The sequence below is a fragment of the Manis pentadactyla genome, chromosome Y (assembly GCF_030020395.1).
Source record: "Manis pentadactyla isolate mManPen7 chromosome Y, mManPen7.hap1, whole genome shotgun sequence".
Taxonomy (NCBI): Eukaryota; Metazoa; Chordata; class Mammalia; order Pholidota; family Manidae; genus Manis; species Manis pentadactyla.
In genome coordinates this window covers 30,338,780-30,360,511 of record NC_080039.1, presented here as the reverse complement: position 1 = coordinate 30,360,511, position 21,732 = coordinate 30,338,780, and the positions used below count along the sequence as shown (strand labels likewise).

Here is a 21,732-nt window from a genome sequence, read left to right as displayed (position 1 = left end):
TGGAAGTCTGAATAGCCAAAGCAATCTTGAGAAAGAACAACAAAGCTGGAGGCATCAAGCTCCCTGATTTCAAAATGTATCAATAAAGCTATAATAATCAAAACAGTACAGTACAGACACCAAGATCCATGGAACAGAATAGAGAGCTCACAGGTAAACCCAGTCATAGAGGGTTAATTAACTTACAGCAAAGGAGCCAGGAATATACAGAGGGAAAGAATAGTCTTTTGAACAAATCGCTGGGAAAACTGTACAGCAAAATAACAAAACAGGATGATTATATTGTACCATGAACAAAAAGAACTCAAAATGGATCAAAGACTGAAACATTTAGGCCTAAAGTCATGAACTTCCCAGAAGAAAACATAAGAGGGTAAACTCATTGACACTGGATTAGTCGATGGTTTTTTGAATTTGACACCAAGAGTGAAAGAAGGCAATAAAAGTGAGAAGAAAAGTAGGATTCTATCAAACTAAAAAGGTTCTGTACAGCAAAGGAAGGTTCTGTACAGCAAAGGAAGCAATCCACAAAATAAAAAGACAATCTATAGATTGAGAGAAAATATTTGGAAACCACGTATCTGATAAGGAATTAATATCTAAAATATAGGAAGAATTAATGCAATTCAGTAGTGGAAAAAACCCAACAAACAACCCAATTACTAAAGGGGCAGAGATGTAAATGGATATGTTTCCAAAGAACACATACAAATTGCCAATGTGCACATGAAAAGGTGCTACATATCACTAATCATTAAGAAATGCAAATCAAATGCAATGAGATATCACCTCGTACCTGTTAGAATGTCTATTATCAGAAAAGCAAGTAATACCAAGTGTTGGCGAGGATGTGGAGAAAAGTGTTCTGTTTTGGTGCACTGTTAGAAGGTAAATTGGTCCTGCTGCTCTCTAAAACAGTACGGAGCTTCAATAAAAATTTTTTTAAAAATGGAACTACCACGTGATTCAGCAATTCCACTTCTGAGTATTTATCCAAAGGAGATGAAATCACAATATTAAAATATCTGCTCTGTTCAGTGCAGCATTGTTTCCAATATCCAGGACATAGAAACGATCTAAGTGTCCACTGATGGATGAATGGACAAAGAAAATGTTGTATATATATATGCACAAGTGATATTATTCAGTTACCAATAAATGGAAAATCTGCCATTTATTATTACAACATGGATGTACTCTAAGTGAAATAAGTCAAATAATGTATGATACCACTTATATTTGGAATCTAAAACAAAACAGAACAAGAAAGAGAATTCATACATATACAGAACACACTGGTGAATAACAGAGAAGGCGGGGGTGAGGGGTAGGGGGTAGGCACAATGGGTGAAGGTCAAAAGTTACAGACTTCCAGTTACCAGACACATAAGTCCTGGGATGTAATATATAGATGGTGAATATAGTTAACAATGTTGCATTTGTATATTTAAATGTGGAGACAGTAGATATTAAAAGTTCTCATCCAAGAAGAATCCTACCTAAATACAGTGATGGATGTTATCTAAACTTACTGTTATAATCATTTCACAATGTATAACACATATCAAATCATTATGTAGCACACGTAAAACTAACAAAATACAGTATGTCAATATATCTGAATTATAAAACTATTAATTTTAGAATAATCTAGCAGCTCGTAAAAAAGTACAATTGATGGCACACCGTTTGGGCAGTGGGCACGGGAGGGACCAAGGGCGCCCAGGGGCGGAGCCAGGTGGCCGCGAGGGGCGGGCCCGCCGGGCGCGGGAAGCCTTCAGCGTCCGCTCGCCGCTAGGCCGCCCTACTGGCTGTAGCCCCCTCCCAGGCGAAGGCCTTCACGGAATCACGGCGGTGGCGGCGGCACCGGGGCGGGGGTCGAGGCAGGCTGCCGCTTCCGGTGGAGTGAGGAGCGATTGTCTGAGCGAGGCCAGACTGGAGGCCTTCCCTCAATGGCCCCCCTAGCACGCGCCCGTACCCGCCTCGCTCATCCCAGTGGCTCCCGGCGCCCGCTCCCGCTGCTCCCGGGCCTGGAAGTTCCCCAAGGGCGCCCAGGAGCTGGAGGCTCAGCGGCCAACGTGGCCTCGGGGTACTGAGGGTGGGAGGGAGCTAGGGCGCAGAGGGCCGGCGCGGAGCGCCACGCAGGCGCCGTGGGAAAATGACCCCAGGGGTCACCGCGGCGCGCTGCCTGATGGGGGGAGGCCCGGGAACCCTGGCGGACTGAGGGCGAGAGCGCGGGAGCTCCGCAGGGCCCGCCGGGAGCTGACGCTGTGGCTGCTCTCCCCTCTCCAATCTCTCTTTTTCTTCAGTCTCACCATTATGTAGTCTGGACTATGCGGGTTTTTTATTTTTATATTTTTTAGTATCATTAATCTACAATTATATGAGCAACATTATGGTGACTAGACTCCCCCCCATCATCCAGTCTCCCCCACATACCCCATTACAGTCACTGGCCATCAGCATAGTAAGATGCTACAGAATCAGTACTTGGCTTCTCTGTGCGATACTGACCTCCCCGTGGGACCCTCCCCCACATTATGAGCACTAATCGCAATGCCCCTTTTACCTCTTCCCCTTCCCTCCCCAGATAGTCAGCCCAGTCCCTTTCCCTTTGGTAACTTGGTTATAGGGGGAGTCTAGTAAACATAATGTTACTCATGTAATTGCAGATAAATGATAAAAAAAAATTAATAATAATAATAATAATAGATGATAGATAGACATACAAATTTGAAAAAAAATAACATGAAGTCACAGTGGTGCTTCTTTGCAAGATACACAATGTGTATGCTGAGAAGAGCAGGTTTCCACTTCAGAGCATGGTGTCCTAGACTGGGATGATATTTCAGTGAGGTGGACACTGGCCACGTTGACAGCATGAGGGAAAATGGAAACCGCATCCAAGGTACTGTGTGTTTCATTTTATTTGGGGTCAGTACTAAACAGTTACATGTTCACCATAATGGTTCCTATACTCCCACCATTATCTTATCAAGTCCCCACCACATATGCCATACGAGTCACTGACCATCAGCCCAGTAATATGCTGTTGAAGCACTACTTGTCTTCTCTGTGTTGTACAGCCCTCCCCGTGCCCCCCCTCCCACATTATACATGCTAATCGTAATGGACCTTGATTTCCTCGCCCTTATCCCTCCCTTCCCACCAAGCCACCCCAGTCCCTTTCCCTTTGGTAACTTAGTCCATTCTCGTGATTCTGCTGCTGTTTTGCTCCTTCAGTTTTCTCTTTGTTCTTATACTCCATAGATGAGTGAAATCATTTCATGCTTTGCCTTTCTGTTCCTGGCTTATTTCACTGAGCATAATACCCTGTAGCTCCATCCATGTTGTTGCAAATGGTAGGATTTGTTTTCATCATGTGGATGATTAATATTTCACTGTGTATATGTACCACATCTTCTTCATCCACTCATCTACTGATGGACACATATCTTTGCTTTTGAGAATAGTGCTGTGTAAACAGAGGAGTGCATATGCCTTTTTCAATTGGGGTTGCTGCATACTTTTTTGTACTTATTTATTTATTTTTTAATTTTGATATCATTAATCTACAATTAGATGAGGAACATTATGTTTATGAGACTCCCCCATCAAAAACTTACCCCACATAGCCCATTACAGTCAGTGTCCATCAGCGTAGTAAGATGCTGTAGAATCACTACTTGTCTGCTCTGTGTGGTTAAGCACTCCCTGTGGACCCCCCCACTATGCATGTTAATCATAATGTGCTCTTTCTTTAGCCCCCCCTGATTCCCCCATTCCCACCCACTCATCCCAGTCCCTTTCCCTTTGGTAACTGTTAGTCCATTTTTGGGTTCTGTGTGTCTGCTGCTGTTTGCTTCTTCAGTTTTTTCCTTGTTCTCCTTTCTACTGATGAGTAAAGTTATTTGATACTTGTCTTTCTCCGCCTGGCATATTTCACTGTGCATAACACCCTCTAGCTCCATCCAGGTTGTTGCAAACGGTAGGATCTGTTTTCTTCTTATGGCTGAATAATAGTCCATTGTGTAAATAATCCATGTCTTCTATATTCATTCATCTACTGATGGACAAGTAGCTTGGCTACTGTGAACATTGCTGTGATAAACATAGGGGTGCATGTATCTTTTTTAACCTGTGCTGCTGCATTCTTTTTATTTATTTATTTATTTATTATTTGTTTGCTTATTTTTATTTAATCTACAATTACATGGGTAACATTATGTTCACTAGACTCCCCCCATCACCAAGTTCCCCCATGATTGATACCCCATTGCAGTCACTATCCATCAATGTTGTTAGGTACTGTGGAATCACAACTTGTCTTCTCTGTGTTGTACAGCCCACAGTACCCCACCCCCACGTTATACATGCTTATCATAATGTGCCATTTTTCCCCCACCCTCTAATCCCTCCATTCCCACATATCCACCCCAGTCCCTTCCCCTTTGGTAACTGTTAGTCCATTGTTAGGTTCTGTGAGTCTACTCTTGTTTGGTTCCTTCAGTTTTTTCTTGGCTCCCCTTCTCCACAGGTGAGTGAAATCATTTGATACCTGTCCTTTTCCACCTGGCTTATTTCACTGAGTATAATGCCCTTTGGGTTCATCCACGTTGTTGCAAGTGATAGGATTTGTATTGTTCTTATGGCATAATAACATTCCGCTGTGTATATATACCACATCTTCTTTATCCATTCATCTACTGATGGACACGTATCTTGGCTGCTGTGAAAAACAGAGGGATGCACATGACTTTTTTACACTGGCTGCTCCATTCTATTTAGTTATATATCTATTTGTCTATTTGTTTGTTTGTTTGTTTATTTATTTATTTATTCTTTATCATTAATCTACAATTACATGGGAACATTATGTTTACTGGACTGTCTACATCATCAAGTTCCCCCCAAATACCACATTGCAGTCACTTTCCATCAGCATAGTAAGGTACTGTAGAAACACTATTTCTCTGTGTTGTAGAGGCCCCCGCTTGCCCTCCGTCCCACATTATACATGCTCATCATAATGTGCAATTTCATTCCCCTCACCTTTCCCCCTCCATACCTACCCATCCACATCAGTCTGTTTCCATTTAGTCACTGTAGGTCCATTCTTTGGTTCTGTGAATCTGCTGCTGTTTTGCTGCTTCAGTTTTCTCTTTGTTCTTATACTCCAATGATGAGTCAAATCATTTTATGTATATATGTAGGCCAGAAACACTGAAGTTTGCTAAGATGATGCAACTCCCCTCGGCTGGGAAGTGCCCACCGTCTGGGGGTATAGTTTGCAAGAGCAGCACTGATGCCTGGATATTCCATGACGTCACAGTGGTGCTCCTTCCTTGAAACAGTATGTGTATGCTGAGAGGACCAGGTTTCTGTCCCCTACATGAGGGTGTGATATTGGTGAGGTGAGAACTGACCACCTTGACACCATCAGGGAAAAAGGAAACCAGATCCAAGGTACTTTTTATTTTGGTGTCAGTACTAAAAAGTTTCATGAGCAACATTATGGTTACTAGAGTACCCCCATTATCAAGTCCCCAACACATACCCAATAAGAGTCACGCTCCATCAACCAGTAATATGCTGCAGAAGCACAACTGATCTTCGCTGCGTTACACTGTCTTCTCTGTGCCCACCCCCGCCCGCATTATGTGTAGTAGTCATAATGCCCCATTTTCCATCTCTTCCCTCTCTTACAATCCCTCCTCCTCAGTCACTTTCCCTTTGGACCGTTAGTCCATTCTTGGGTTTAGCGAGGCTGCTACTGTCTTGTTCCTTCACTTTTTTCTTTTCTCTAATACTCCACAAGTGACTGAAATCATTTGCCACTTTTGTTTCTGTGCGTGGCTTATTTCACTGAGCATAATACCCTCTAGCTCCATCCTTGTTGTTGACAATAATATGATTTGTTTTCTTCAAATGGCTGAATAATATTCCACTGTGTATATATATATATATTTATATATATCACGTCTTCTTCATCCATTCATCTACTGATGGACACTTATGTTGGTTATTGTGAATAGTGGTGTGATAAACATAAGGGTTTACATGTCTTTTTTAACCTGGGCTGCTTCATTCCATTTATTTATTTATTCATTTACCTTTTTATTAAGTCATTTATTCATTGTTTATCATTAATCTCCAATTACATGAGTAGCATTATGTTTACTGGACTCCACTCATAACCAAGTTCCCCCCAAATACCCCATTGCAGACACTTTCCATCAGTGGAGTATTGTATTGTAGAATCGCTACATGTCTTCTCGATGTTGTACAGCCCTCCCTGTATCGCCCTCATTATACGTGTGAATCAAAAAGCCTCCTTTCTTCCCCCAGCACTTTTCCCTCCATTGCATCCTATCCTCTCCAGTGGCCTTCCCTTTGTTAACTGTTACTCCATGCTTAACATCTGTGCATCTGCTTCTGCTCTGCTCCTTTGTTCTTTTTTCTTTGTCCTGTTTTCTTTGTTCTTACACTCCACAGACGGAAATCTTTTGATACTTGTCTTTCTCAGACTCGATTTTTCCAGTTAGCACAATACCTTCTACCTCTATCCGTGTTGCCGAAAGTGGTAGGATTTGTTTTCCTCTTATGGCTCAATAGTATTCCATTGTCTATATGTACAACATTTTCTTTATCTGTTCATCTCCTGATGGACACTTAGCTTGGCTATCATGAATAGTGTTGTGATATAGAAATGGGTGCATATATCTTTTGGAAACTGGGCTGCTGTACTGAAATATTTATTTGTTTATTTTGGTGTCATTAATCTACAGTTACATGAGGAACATTATGTTTACTAGACTGGCCACATCACCAAGTTCCCCCCACACACACCATTGCAGTCACTCTCCTTCAGTGTAGTAAGATTCTGTAGAATCACTTCTCGTCTTCTCTGTGTTGTACACCCCTCCTCATGGCCCCCACATTATAATACATGCTTATCATAATGCCCCCTTTTTTCCCCACCCTTATTCCTCCATTCCAACCCATCCATGCAGTCCCTATCCCTTTGGTAACTGTTAATCCTTTCTTGGTTAATGTGATTCTGCTGATGTTTGTTCCTTCAGTTTTATCTTTGTTCTTATATTCTAGGAATGAGTGAAATCATTTGATACTTGTCTTTCTCCCCTGGCTTATTTCATTGAGCATAATACCCTCTAGGTGATTGATACTGTTGCAAAAGATAGGTTTTGTTTTCTTCTAACGGGTATACACCACCTCTTCTTTATCCATTCATCTACTGACGGACACTTATGTTGCTTCCATTTCTTGGCTATTGTAAATAGTGCTGTGATAAACATAGGGGTGTATCTGTCTTTTTCAAACTGGGCTGCTGCATTCTTAGGGTAAATTCCTAGAAGTGGAATTCCTGGGTCAAATGGTATTTCTATTTTTAGTTTTTTGAGGAATCTCTATACTGCTTTCCACAATGGTTGAACTAGTTTACATTCGCACCAGCAGTGTAGGAGGCGTCCCCTTTCTCCACAACCTCACCAACATTTGTTGTTGTTTGTCTTTTGGAAAGTGGCCATCCTTCCTTTGGAAGGGATACCTCATTGTGGTTTTAATTTGCATTTCTCTGATGACTAGTGATGTGGAGCATCTTTTCATTTTCTGTTCGCCATCTGAATTTCTTCTTTAGAGAACTATATATTCAGCTCCTCTGCCCATTTTTTAATTTCATTAATTGCTTTTTGTTTGTTGAGGTGCGTGAGCTCTTTATATATTTTCAGTGTCAACTCTTTATTGGATCTGTCATTTATGAATATATTTCCAATACTATAGGATACCTTTTCGTTCTATTGATGGTGTCCTTTGCTGTACAGAAGCTTTTCAGCTTGATATAGTCCGACTTGTTCATTTTTTATTTTCTTTCCCTTGCCTGGGGAGATATGTTCATGAAGAAGATATGCTCATGTTTATGTCTAGGAGATTTTTGTCTATTTTTTTTCTAAGAGTTTTATGGTTTCATGATTTACATTCAGGTCTTTGATCCATTTTGAATTTACTTTAGTGTATGGGGTTAGACAGTGATCCAGTTTCATTCTCGTACATGTAGCTGTCCAGTTTTGCCAGCACCATCTTCTGAAGAGACTGTCATTTCCCCATTGTATGTCAATGGCTCCTTTATCATATATTAATTGAACATATATGTTTGGGCTAATGTTTGGAGTCTCTATTTTGTTTCACTGGTATGTGGCTCTGTTCTTGTGCTAGTACAAAATTGTCTTGATTACTGTAGCTTTGTAGTAGAACTTGAAGTTGGGGAGCAAGACCCCCCCACTTTATTCAACCTTCTCAGGATTGCTTTGGCTATTTGGGGTCTTTGGTGGTCCCATATGAAATTTTGAACTATTTGTTCCAGTTTGTTGAATAATGCTATTGGTAATTTGATGGGGATTGCATTGAATCTGTATATTGCTTTGGGCTGGATTACCATTTTGACGTTAATTTTTCCTATCCAGGAGCATGGGATGAGTTTCCATCTGTTAGTGTCCCCTTTAATTTCTCTTAAGAGTGTCTTATAGTTTTCAGGCTATAGGACTTTCACTTCCTTGGTTAGGTTTATTCCTATGTATTTTATTCTTTCTTATGCAATTGTGAATGGAATTTTCCTAGTTTCTCTTTCTATTAGTTCATTTTTAGTATATTGGAAAGCCACAGGTTTCTGTGTGTTAATTCTTTATCCTGCAACTTTGCTCTATTCTGATACTAGTTCTAGTAGTTTTGAGTGGAGTCTTTAGGGATTTTTATGTACAATATCATGTCACCTGCAAATAGTGACAGTTTAACTACTTCTTTACCAATCTGGATTCCTTGTATTTCTTTGTTTTGTCTGATTGCCGTGGCTAGGACCTCCAGTACTATGTTGAATTACAGTGGGGAGAGTGGGCATCCCTGTCTTGTTCCCGATCTCAGAGGAAAAGCTTTCAGCTTCTCAGTGTTCAGTATGATGTTGGCTGTGGGTTTATCATACATGGCCTTTACTATATTGAAGTACTTGTCCTGTATACCCATTTTGTTGAATTTTTATCTTGAATGTATGATGAGTTTTGTCGAATGCGTTTCCTGCATCTATGGAGACTATCATGTGTTTTTTGTCCTTCTTTTTGTTGATGTGGTGAATGATATTGATGAATTTTCGAATGTTTTACCATCCTTGTATCCCCGGGATGAATCCCACTTGGTCATGGTGTATGATCCTTTCGATGTATTTTTGAGTTTGGTTTGCTAATATTTTATTGAGTATTTTTGCATCTACATTCATCATGGATATTGTTCTGTAGTTTTCTGTTTTGGTGGGTTCTTTGCCTGGTTTTGGTATTACGGTGATGCTGGATTCATAGAATGAGTTTGGGAGTATTCTCTCCTCTTCTATTTTTTGGAAAACTTTAAGCAGAGTGGGTATTATGTCTTCTCTGTATGTCTGATAAAATTCCGAGGTAAATCTGTTTGGCCCAGGGATTTTGTTCTTGGTAGTTTTTTTATTACTGCTTCAATTTTTTGCTGGTAATTGGCTTGATTTCATAATTTTTGATCATTGTTTTTGTAGCCTGAGAAAGAATGTGAAGTGAAAATCGGAAAGGTTCATTTTAATTATTTTAACAATATTGTAGCTTTAGTGTGATTTGGAGAGTAATTTTTTATAAGCAGCAAACTCACATACAGATAGGATTTTAAAAGCTTACAATTTAAGCCTGATATAAAGAGATCAGACCTGTAGTGTGTCTACCACCATGCTTGGCACATCAGGAGTGTTCAGTAAAAATTAGTTTTTCCCTGCCTCTAATAACTCAAGTAGTGTTGTTGCCAAACAGCTGTATCTGGAAAGGTCTCTCCCTGTGCACTAGGCGAAGCACTTGGAGAAACCTGAACCTGGAGGGGAGCGGGTTTTTTACTCTGGCCAAGAAAGAATTCTCAAGCAGGTCAGATGAGTGTAGGTTAGGAAGGAATTCATTAACACAGAGCAGCAGGGAAGGGCAGCTGCCTTTCAGGCAGCAGAGAACAGGAAAGTGCAGAGGGAAAGTTCTCGGCCTAGGATAGTTTCCCTTGCCACCTCCTGAAGCCAAATCATCTGGCATCCTGTGTCCTCTTGGGTCTGCATGGCATGGGGACTAGCCACTACAACTCCAGGATTTGGAGGAGCCACAGAACACAGGATAGAATGAGACTATGTTCTGAGAACTTCCCCAAAAAAGGAGATTTCCAGGTCAGCTACCAAGAGCAGATTGCACAGTTGCAGTTTCATCCATCCAGTCACCCAGGCGACAGAAACATGCAGGTCCAAATCTGAGCTTTCAGCACTCCCTTCCTACTTAATAGGAGTAAAGTGGAAACAGAATGAAGACTTGGAAATAAAATGAAACAGCAAGGAGACAAATTGCAATAATTTGAGCAGTGAGAAAGCTTTATTTGAAAGTATGCAATGAAAGAAAGGAAAATGCAGGCATTCTCAGAGAGGAGGCACACTGAAAGTTTGGGGATTCTGTCTTTTTTACACAGCAGGGGGTTAACAATATCACTGATCCATACAAGAGGCATATACTCAAGTAATGTTGCACTAGGAGAAATCTCAACTTCTCCCTAACAAACTTTACAAAACGAAGTAAGTTTAAAAGAAATGTAATGCGGCAAAGGGCAGGGGGGTTGTTGTTGGGCATAGGCTTGACTTGTGGTCTCAAGGTGTTTGTCTTTGGTGAGAGACACCATGTCTCCTCTTTTCCTTTATTATAAGTCCTCCAGCTAATTCTGCTAAATAAACCCAACACAGGGATTTGTTTATCCTGTTCTTCTCCAAGACAGTGCTTACTCTCAAGCAGTGAGGACATATCAGTTAAGACTGCTTCCCCTTCCTTGAGGTAGACTGTGGGGTTATTGTCCAATTACCAGAGAATATGTTAGGAATTTTACTTTATAACTCTCTGCTTTTGAAAATGGAATATTAGTCTTAAGTTGGGGTCGCTCCTGTTCTTACTATGCTGCTTTTTATATCTCAGCATTTTTCATCAGCCAGGAAAAGTTAATTATGATGCTTCTCTCATGTCCTTGGCCCTACCTCATTGTTGCAATCAGCTGTCATTCATCACAGCCCATTAGAAACCCAGTTTTATACCTGTATAGTTTTTCAACTGAAGCCTAACATTTGGATCCAATTTATTTGAATTAATTGTTTCTGCTTCTTCATTTATTCTTATATATATATATATTAAATTTTATTTTGGTATCATTAATCTACAATTACATGAAGGACATTCTGTTTACTAGGCTCCTCCCTTCAACAAGTCTTCCTCACATCCCCGTTCACAGTCACTGTCCGTCAACATAGTAAGATGCTGTAAAAATCACTACTTGTCTTCTCTGTGTTGCACATCCCTCCCTGTGCACCTCCACTATACATGCTAATCGTAATGCCCCCTTTCTTTTTTTCCTGCCCTTATCCCTCCCTTCCCACCCGTCCTCCCCAGTCCCTTTCCCTTTGGTAACTGTTAGTCCATTCTTGGGTTCTGTGATTCTGCTGCTGTTTTGTTCCTTCAGTTTTCTTTGTTCTTATACTCCACGTATGAGTGAAATCATTTGGTACTTGTCTTTCTCCGTCCTGCTTATTTCACTGAGCATAATAGCCTCTAGCTCCATCCATGTTGTTGCAAATGGTAGGATTTGTTTTTTTCTTATGGCTGAGTAATATTCCATTGTGTATATGTACCACATCTTCTTTATCCATTCATCTACTAATGGACATTCAGGTTGCTTCCATATCTTGCATATTGTAAATAGTGCAGCGATAACCATAGGGGTGCATCTGTCTTTTTCAAACTGGAGTGCTGCATTCTTGGGGTAAATTCCTAGAAATAGAATTCCTGGTTCAAATGGCATTTCTATTTTCAGCATTTTGAGGAACCTCTGTACTGCTTTCCACAATGGTTGAACTAATTTACATCCCCACCAGCAGTGTAGGAGGGTTCCCCTTTCTCCACAACATTGCCAACATTTGTTGTTTGTCTTTTTGATGGTGGCCATCCTTACTGGTGTGAGATGATATCTCATTGTGGTTTTAATTTGCATTTCTCTGATAATTAGCGATGTGGAGCATCTTTACATGTGTCTGTTGGCCATCTGAATTTCTTCTTTAGAGAACTGTCTATTCAGCTCCTCTGCCCATTTTTTAATTGGATTATTTGCTTTTTGTTTGTTGAGGTGTGTGAGCTCTTTATATATTTTGGATGTCAACCCTTTATCGGATCTGTCATTTACAAATATATTCTCCCATACTGTAGGATACCATTTTTTTCTATTGATGGTGTCCTTTGCTGTACAGAAGCTTTTCAGCTTGATATACTCCCATTTGTTCATTTTTGTGTTTGTTTCCCTTGCTCGGGGAGATATGTTCAAGAAGAGGTCACTCATGTTTATGTCTAAGAGATTTTTGCCTATGTTTTTTTCTAAGAGTTTTATGGTTTCATGACTTACATTCAAGTCTTTGATTCGTTTCAGATTTACTTTTGTGTATGGCATCAGACAGTGATGCAGTTTCATTCTCTTACATGTAGCTGTCCAGTTTTGCCAGCATCATCTGTTGAAGAGACTGTCATTTCCCCATTGTATGTCCATGGCTCCTTTATCATACATGAATTGACCATATATGTTTGGGTTAATGTTTGAAGTCTCTATTCTCTTCCACTGGTCTGTATCTCTGTTCTTGTGCCAGTACCAAATTGTCTTGATTACTGTGGCTTTGTAGTAGAGCTTGAAGTTGGGGAGTGAGATTCCCCCCCCCCCACTTTATTCTTCCTTCTCAGGATTGCTTTAACTATTCGGGGTCTTTGGTGGTTCCATGTGAATTTTTGAACTATTTGTTCCAGTTCATTGATGAATGCTGTTGGTAATTTGATGTGGACTGCGGCGAATCTGTATATTGCTTTGGGCAGGATGGCCATTTTGACGATATTAATTCTTCCTAGCCAGTAACATGGGATGAGTTTCCATTTGTTAGTGAACTCTTTCATTTCTCTTAAGAGTGTCTTATAGTTTTCAGGGTATAAGTCTTTCACTTCCTTGGTTAGGTTTATTCCTAGGTATTTTATTCTTTTTGATGCTATTGTGAATGGAATTGTCTTCCTGCTTTCTCTTTCTATTAGTTTATTGTTAGTGTATAGGAAAACCACAGATTTCTGTGTGTTAATTTTGTATCCTGCAACTTTGCTGAATTCCGATATTAGCTCTAGTTGTTTCGGAGTGGAGTCTTTAGGGTTTTTTATGTACAATATCCTGTAATCTGCAAATAGTGACGGTTTAACTTCTTCTTTACCAATCTGGATTCCTTGTATTTCTTTGTTTTGTCTGACTGCCTTGGCTAGGACCTCCAGTACTGTTGAATAACAGTGGGGAGAGTGGGCATCCCTGTCTTTTTCCCGATCGCAGAGGAAAAGCTTTCAGCTTCTTGCTGTTCAGTATGATGCTGGCTGTGGGTTTAACATATATGGACTTTATTTTGTTGATGTACTTGCCCTGTAGAACTATTTTGTTGAGAGTTTTTATCATGAATGGATGTTGAATTTTATCGAATGTTTTTCAGCATCTATGGAGATGATCATGTGTTTTTTGTCTTTCTTTTCGTTGATGTGGTGGATGATGTTGATGGATTTTCGAATGTTGTACCATCCTTGGATCCCTGGGATGAATCCCACTTGGTCATGGTGTATTGTCCGTTTGATGTATTTTTGAATTCGGTTTCCTAATTTTTTTTGAGTATTTTTTGCATCTATATTCATCAGGGATATTGGTCTGTAGTTTTCTGTTTTGGTGGGTTCTTTGCCTGGTTTTGGTATTAGGGTGATGTTGGCTTCATAGAATGTGTTTGGGAGTATTCCCTCCTCTTCTATTTTTTGGAAAACTTTAAGGAGAATGGGTATTATGTCTTCTCTGTATGTCTGATAAAATTCCCAGGTAAATCCATCTGGCCCGGGGGTTTTGTCCTTTGGTAGTTTTTTGATTACCGCTTCAATTTCGTTGCTGGTAATTGGTCTGTTCAGATTTTCTGTTTCTTTCTGGGTCAGTCTTGGATGGTTGTATTTTTCTAGGAAGTTGTCCATTTCTAGGTTTCCCCGCTTGTTAGCATTTATGTTTTCATAGTACTCTCCAATAATTCTTTGTATTTCTTTGTGTTCCATCCTGAATTTTCCTTTCACATTTCTGATTCTGTTGATTTGTGTTGACTCTCTTTTCCTCTTAATAAGACTGGCTAGAGGCTTATCTATTTTGTTAATTTTCTCAAAGAACCATCTCTTGGTTTCATTGATTTTTGCTGTTTTATTCTTCTCAATTCTATTTATTTCTTCTCTGAACTTTATTTTGTCCCTCCTTCTGGTGACCTTAGGCCTCATTTGTTCTTCTTTTTCCAATATCAATAATTGTGACATTAGACCATTCATTTGGGATTGTTCTTCCTTCTTTAAATATGCTTGGATTGCTGTATACTTTCCCCTTAAGACTGCTTTTGTTGTATCCCACAGCAGTTGGGACTTTGTGTTGTTGTTGTCATTTGTTTCCATATATTGCTGGATCTCCATTTTGATTTGGTCATTGATCCATTGATTATTTAGGAGCATGTTGTTAAGCCTCCGTGTGTTTGTGAGCCTTTTTGCTTTCTTTCTACAATTTATTTCTAGTTTTATATCTTTGTGGTCTCAAAAGTTGGTTGGCCTGTAGACTGGGTCTCTGTATCTTGCCCGGCCCGTATGGAGGAAGCTCCCTTGCTGTGGGCGTGGCCTGCCTCAGGCCGCTGCTCTGCTATGGCGGGGCCTCGGAGGGGTAGTGGACGGGGGGCTGTTTGGCTGTTTACCTTCGTGAGGGGTCTCAGAGCTGTTGCCCAGGGGGTTAGTGCGCCCGGAGTTAATCCTGGAATTTCCAGCTGCTGGACTGTGACCCGTGATGCTTATTATAGCTGTGGGTTCCCTGTCCCTTTAAGACTTTCAAAAAGCACTCGCTTTTCTTTGTCCCAGGGGCGCCGGCCACAGGACTGGCTCACAGGTCTTACTGTCCTGCTTCCCTAGTTTCCAGAACCCCACGCATGCACTGTGTCTGCACTCTGGTGGGGATGGCGGGGCTGGGTGTTCAGCAGTCCTGGGCTCCCTCTCCCTCCCTGCTCTGACTCCTCTCCTCCCACCAGGAACTGGGGTGAGGGGCCTCGTGTCCCGCCGGGCTGCGGCTTATATCTTACCCCTTTCACTCGGTGCTGGGTTCTCACAGGTGTGGATATAGTCTGGCTTTTGTCCTGTGTCTTCTGGTCTCTCTTTTAGGATTAGTTGTATTTGTTGTATTTTCAAAAATATTTGCTTTTGGGAGGAGATTCCCACTGTCCTACTCACGCCACCATCTTGGCTCCACCTTCTTATATATTTTTAAATATCTTTTTGAATCTTTGTTTTATTAGCTCTTTTGCACACTCTTGGGTAAACGAAGTTCTTCATTTTACTCACTAGTATCTTTAAGAAACTAGGTAACCTAGCCTGAACTTTTAAAATACAGTTGAAATAAAAATATTGATTAGTAAAACAAAGAGGAAAAATACTTTTTGTCCCTTTATATTTCTAGGTTCTCAATCTGGAGCCTTGCAAATTTAGACTGGCAAAAGACATATCAACAAGCAAAACGCAAACAGAAGTTTATTAATATGTGCATTAATGTACTCAATGATGTACTCAATGATGAGTACCTAAAGGGTAGTTATAACTTGAGCTTATATAGCATCTCAACAAAAAATACATTTTAAAAGAAGAGACACGAGCGGCAGAGCCAAGATGGTGATGTGAGTAGGACAGTGGGAATTTCCTCCCAAAAACGTATATATATTGAAAATACAACATATACAACTATCCCTAAAAGAGAGACCAGAAGATACATGACAACCCTCAGACTACATCCACACCCGTTATAACCCAGCACCAGGTGAAGGGGTTAAGATACAACCCCCAGAATGGCGGGATTCGAGCACCCCTCACCCCAGCTCCTGGTGGGAGGAGAGGAGTGAGAGCGGGAAGGGAGGGGGGCCCTGGACTGATAAATAGCCAGCCCTAGCCATCTGCACCCAGAGTGCAGACACACAGTGTATGGGGTGCTGGACACTAGGGAAACAGGACAGTAAGACCTGTGAGTGGGTTTCCGCAGCCGGCAGCCTGGGGACAAAGAAAAGCGTGTGCTTTTTCAAAGTCCTAAAGGGACAGGGACCCCACAGCTGGACTGAAGCACCCCGGGGCACTTAGCCCAGCAGCTGGGAATCCCAGGGAACGCTGGATGCCCTAACCACCTGGGTAGCAACTCTGAGACCCGTCACAGTGATAAACAGCCCCCTGTCTGTTCCCCCTCCAGCACCCTGCCATAGCAGAGTAGCAGCCTGAGGCTGGCGATGCCCACAGCAAGGGAGCTTCCTCCATACCAGCCTGGCAAGATACAGAGACACAGTCTACATGCAACTGCCAAACACAGGCTGCTAGGGGTTGCCGTTGTACCTGTACAGAAAGGCCAGGAGCAAGGGGAAAGGGTCTTGGCTCTCCCAGGTGACAGACGAGTCAATAGCATAACCACTGCATCTATCAACATGAAAAGGCAAAAAAATTTGATCCCGACCAGACTAACCCAGACAACTTCCACATCCTCCCCTGAGAAGGAATCTGGGGAGATAGATTTAACCAATCTTCCTGAAAAAGAATTCAAAACAAAAGTCATAACCATGCTTATGGACTTGCAGAGAAATATGCAAGAACTAAGGAAGGAGAATACAGAAGTAAAACAATCTCTGAAAGGAGTTCAAAGCAGAATGAACGAGATGCAAGAGACCATTAATGGACTAGAAATCAGAGAAAAGGAATGCAGAGAAGCTAACACAGAGAGAGATAAAAGGATCTCCAAGATTGAAAGAATATTAAGAGAACTGTGTGACCAATCGAAACAGAAGAGTATTAGCATCATAGGAGTACCAGAAGAAGAGAGAGAAAAAGGGATAGAAAGTGTCTTTGAAGAAATAATTGCTGAAAACTTCCCCAAACTAGGGGAGGAAATGGCCTCTCAGACAACAGAAGCACACAGAACCCCCACAACAAGGGACTCAAGGAGGGCAACACCAAGACACATAATAATTAAAATGGCAAAGATCAAAGACAAGGACAAAGTATTAAAGACAGGGAGAGAGAAAAAAAAAGGTCACCTACAAAGGCAAACCCATCAGGCTATCATCAGACTTCTCAGCAGAAACCTTACAGGCCAGAAGAGAATGGCATAATATATTTAATGCAATGAAACAGAGGGCCTCGAAGCAAGAGTTCTGTATCCAGAACGATTATCGTTTAACTATGAAGGAGGGATTAAACAATTCCCAGCCAAGTAAAAGTTGAGGGAATTTGCCTCCCACAAAACACCTCTACACGGTATCTTAGAGGGACTGCTCTAGATGGGAACACTCCTAAAAAGAGCACAGAACAAAACAACCAACATATGAAGAATGGAGGAGGAGGAATAAGAAGGGAGAGAAATAAAGAATCCTCAGACTCTGTTTATAATAGCTCAATAAGTGAGTTAAGTTAGACAGTAATATAGTAAAGAGGCTAACCTTGAAACCTTGGTAACCACAAACTTAAAGCCTGCAATGGCAATAAGTACGTATCTTTCAATAATCACCCTAAATGTAAATGGGCTGAATGCACCAATCAAAGACACAGAGTAATAGAATGGATAAAAAAGCAAGACCCATCCATATGCTGCTTACAAGAGACTCATCTCAAACCCAAAGACATGCACAGACTTAATGTCAAGGGATGGAAAAAGATATTCAATGCAAACAACAGAGAGAAAAAAGCAGGTGTTGCAATACTAGTATCAGACAAAATACACTTCAAAACAAAGAAAGTGAGAAGAGGTAAAGAAGGACTTCACATAATGAAAAGGGGGTCAGTCTAACAATAGTATGTAACCATTATAAATATATATGCACCCAATGTAGGAGCACAAACATATGTGAAACAAATACTAACAGAATTAAGGAGGAAATAGAATGCAATGCGTTCATTTTGGGAGACTTCAACACACCTATTCACTCCAAAGGACAGATCCACCAGAAAGAAAATAAGTAAGGATACAGAGGCACTGTACAACACACTAGAACAGAGGATCCTAATGGACATCTATAGGACTCTACATCCAAAAGCAACAGGATACACATTCTTCTCAGTGCACATGGAACTTTATCCAGAATAGAACACATAGTAGGCCACAAAAAGTGTCTCAGTAATTTCAAAGAGAATGAAATCCCACCTGCCAACTTTTCAGACCACAAAGGTATCAAACTAGAAATAAATTGTACAAAGAAAGCAAAAAGGCTCACAAACACACAGTGGCTTAACAACATGCTCCTAAATAATCAATGGACCAACGACCAAATTAGAATGGAGATCCAGCAATATATGGAAACAAATGACAACAACAACACAAAGCCCCTAGTACTGTGGGATGCTGCAAAATCAGTTTTAAGAGGAAAGGACCTAATGTCACAATTATCAAACTGGAAAAAGAAGAACAAATGAGGCCGAAGGCCAGAAGAAGGAGGGACATAATAAAGATCAGAGAATAAATAAGTAAAATTGAGAAGATTAATACAGTAGAAAAAAATCAACGAAACTAAGAGCTGGTTCTTTGAGAAAATAAACAAAATAGATAAGCCTCTAGCCAGACTTATTAAGAGAAAAAGAGAATCAACACACATCAACATAATCAGAAACGAGGCAGAAAACATCATGATGGACCCCAGAGAAAAACAAAGAATTATTTGAGACTACTGTGAAAACCTATATGCTAACAAGCTGGAGAACCTAGCAGAAATGGAAAACTTCCTAGAAAAATGCAACCTTCCAAGACTGACCCAGAAAGAAACAGAAAACCTAAACAAACCAATTACCAGCAACGAAATAGAAGTGGTAATCAAAAAACTACCCAAGAACAAATTCCCGGGCCAGATGGATTTACCTCGGAATTTTATCAGACATACAGAGAAGACATATTACCCATGCTCCTTAAAGTTTTCCAAAAAATAAAAGAGGAGGGAATACTTCCAAACTCATTCTATGGAGCCAACATCACCCTAATACCAAAACCAAGTGGAATTCATCCCATGGATGCAAGGATGGTACAACATTTGAAAATTCATCAACATCATCCACGACATCAACAAAAAGAAGGACAAAATATACATGATCATCTCCATAGATACTGAAAAAGCATTCGACAAAATTCAACATCTATTCATGATAAAAACTCTCAACAAAATGAGTATAGAGGGCAAGTACCTCAACATAATAAAGACCATATATGATAAACCCAAAGCCAACATCATACTGAACAGCAAGAAGCTGAAAGCTTTTCCTCTGAGATCGGGAGCAAGACACGGATGCCCACTCTCCCTACTGTTACTCAACATTGTACTGGAGGTCCTATCCATGGCAATTAGACAAAACAAAGAATGTTTTCCAAAAAACACAAGAGGAGGGGATACTCCCAAAGTCATTCTATGAAGCCAACATCACCGTAATACCAGAACCAAGTGGGATTCTTCCCAGGGATGCAAGGATAGAATCCAGATTGGTAAAGAAGAAGTTAAACTGTCACTATTTGCAGATGACATGATACTGTACATAAAAATCCCTAAAGACTCCACTTGAAAACTACTACTATTTCTGACGCTGGAATAGAGCAAAGTTGCAGGATACAAAGTTAACACACAGAAATCTGTGGCTTTCCTATACACTAACAACAAACTAATAGGAAGAGAAATTAGGAAGACAATTCCACTCACAATAGCATCAAGTAGAATAAAATACCTAGGAATAAACCTAACCAAGGAAGTGAAAGACCTATACCCTGAAATCTATAAGACACTCTTAAGAGAAATTAAAGAAGACACTAAAAATTGGATAGTCATCCCATGCTCCTGGCTAGGAAGAATTAATATTGTCAAAATTGCCATCCTTCCCAAAACAATATACAGATTCGATGCAATCCCTATCAAATTACCAACAGCATTCTTCAATGAACTGGAACAAATAGTTCAAAAATTCACATGGAACCACCAAAGACCCCGAATAGTTAAAGCAATCCTGAGAAGGAAGAATAAAGTGGGGGGGGGGGAACTCACTCCCCAACTTCAAGCTCTACTACAAAGCCACAGTAATCAAGACAATTTGGTACTGGCACAAGAACAGAGCCACAGACCAATGAAACAGAATAGAGACTCCAAACATTAACCCAAACATATATGGTCAAATTAATATTTGATAAAGGAGCCATGGACATACAATGGGGAAATTACAGTCTCTTCAGCAGATGGTGCTGGCAAAACTGGACAGCTACATGTAAGAGAATGAAACTGGATCACTGTCTAACCCCATACACCAAAGTAAATTCAAAATGGATCAAAGGACTTGAACGTAAGTCATGAAACCATAAAACTCTTAGGAAAAAAACACAGGCAAAAATCTCTTACACATAAACATGAGTGACCTGTTCTTGAACATATCTCCATGGGAATGGGAAACAAAAGCAAAAATGAACAAGTGGGATTATATGAAGCCGAAAAGCTTCTGTACAGCAAAGGACACCATCAATAGAACAAAAAGGTATCCTACAGTATGGTAGAATATATTTATAAATGACATATCCGATAAGGGCTTGACATCCAAAGTATATAAAGAGCTAACATGCCTCAACAAACAAAAAGCAAATCATCCAATTAAAACATGGGCAGAGGAGATGAACAGACAGTTTTCCAAAGAAGAAATTCAGACGGCCAACAGATACGTGAAAAGATGATACACATCACTAATTAGCAGAGAAATGCAAATTAAAACCACAATGAGATAGCACCTCACACCAGTAAGAATGGCTCCCATCAAAAAGACAAAAACAACAAATGTTGGCGTGGTTGTGGAGAAAGGGGAACCCTGCTACACTGTTGGTGGGAATGTATATTATTTCAACCATTGTGGAAACCAGTATGGAGGTTCCTCAAAATGCTCAAAATAGAAATGACCCAGAATTTACCCTAAGAATGCAGCACTCCAGTTTGAAAAAGACAGATGCACCCCTATGTTTATCGCTGCACTATTTACAATAGACAAGATATGGAAGCAACCTAAATGTCCATCAGTAGATGAATGGAGAAAGAAGAGGTGGCACATATACAAAATGGCATATTACTCAGCCATAAGAAAAAAACAGATCCTACCATTTGCAACAGCATGGATGGAGCTAGAGGTATTATGCTCTGTGAAATAAGCCAGGCAGGGAAAGACAAATACCAAATGATTTCACTCATATGTGGAGTATAAGAACAAAGGAAAACTGAAGGAACAAAACAGCAGCAGAGTCACAGAACCCAAGAAGGGACTAACAGTTACCAAAGGCAAAGGGACTGGGGAGGATGGTTGGGAAGGGAGGGATAAAGTTGGGGGAAAAGAAAGGGGGCATTACAATTAGCATGTATAGTGTGGGGGGGCACGGGGATTGCTGTGCTACATAGAGAAGACAAGTAGTGATTTTACAGCATCTTACTACACTGATGGACAGTGACTGTGAAGGGGTATGTGGGGGGAACTTGGTGAAGGGAGGAGCCTAGTAAACATAATGTTCTTCATTTAATTTAAATTAATGGTACCAAAATTAAAAAAAAAATAGTTG

The 21,732-nt window shown here is 40.5% G+C and overlaps 1 pseudogene; it reads left to right on the top strand.

Annotated features, from left to right (window-relative positions):
* The first annotated feature begins 2,880 nt into the window (after nucleotides 1-2,880).
* LOC130682114 (putative bifunctional UDP-N-acetylglucosamine transferase and deubiquitinase ALG13) overlaps nucleotides 2,881-21,732 on the top strand; it is a 111,221-nt pseudogene continuing 92,369 nt past the window's right edge.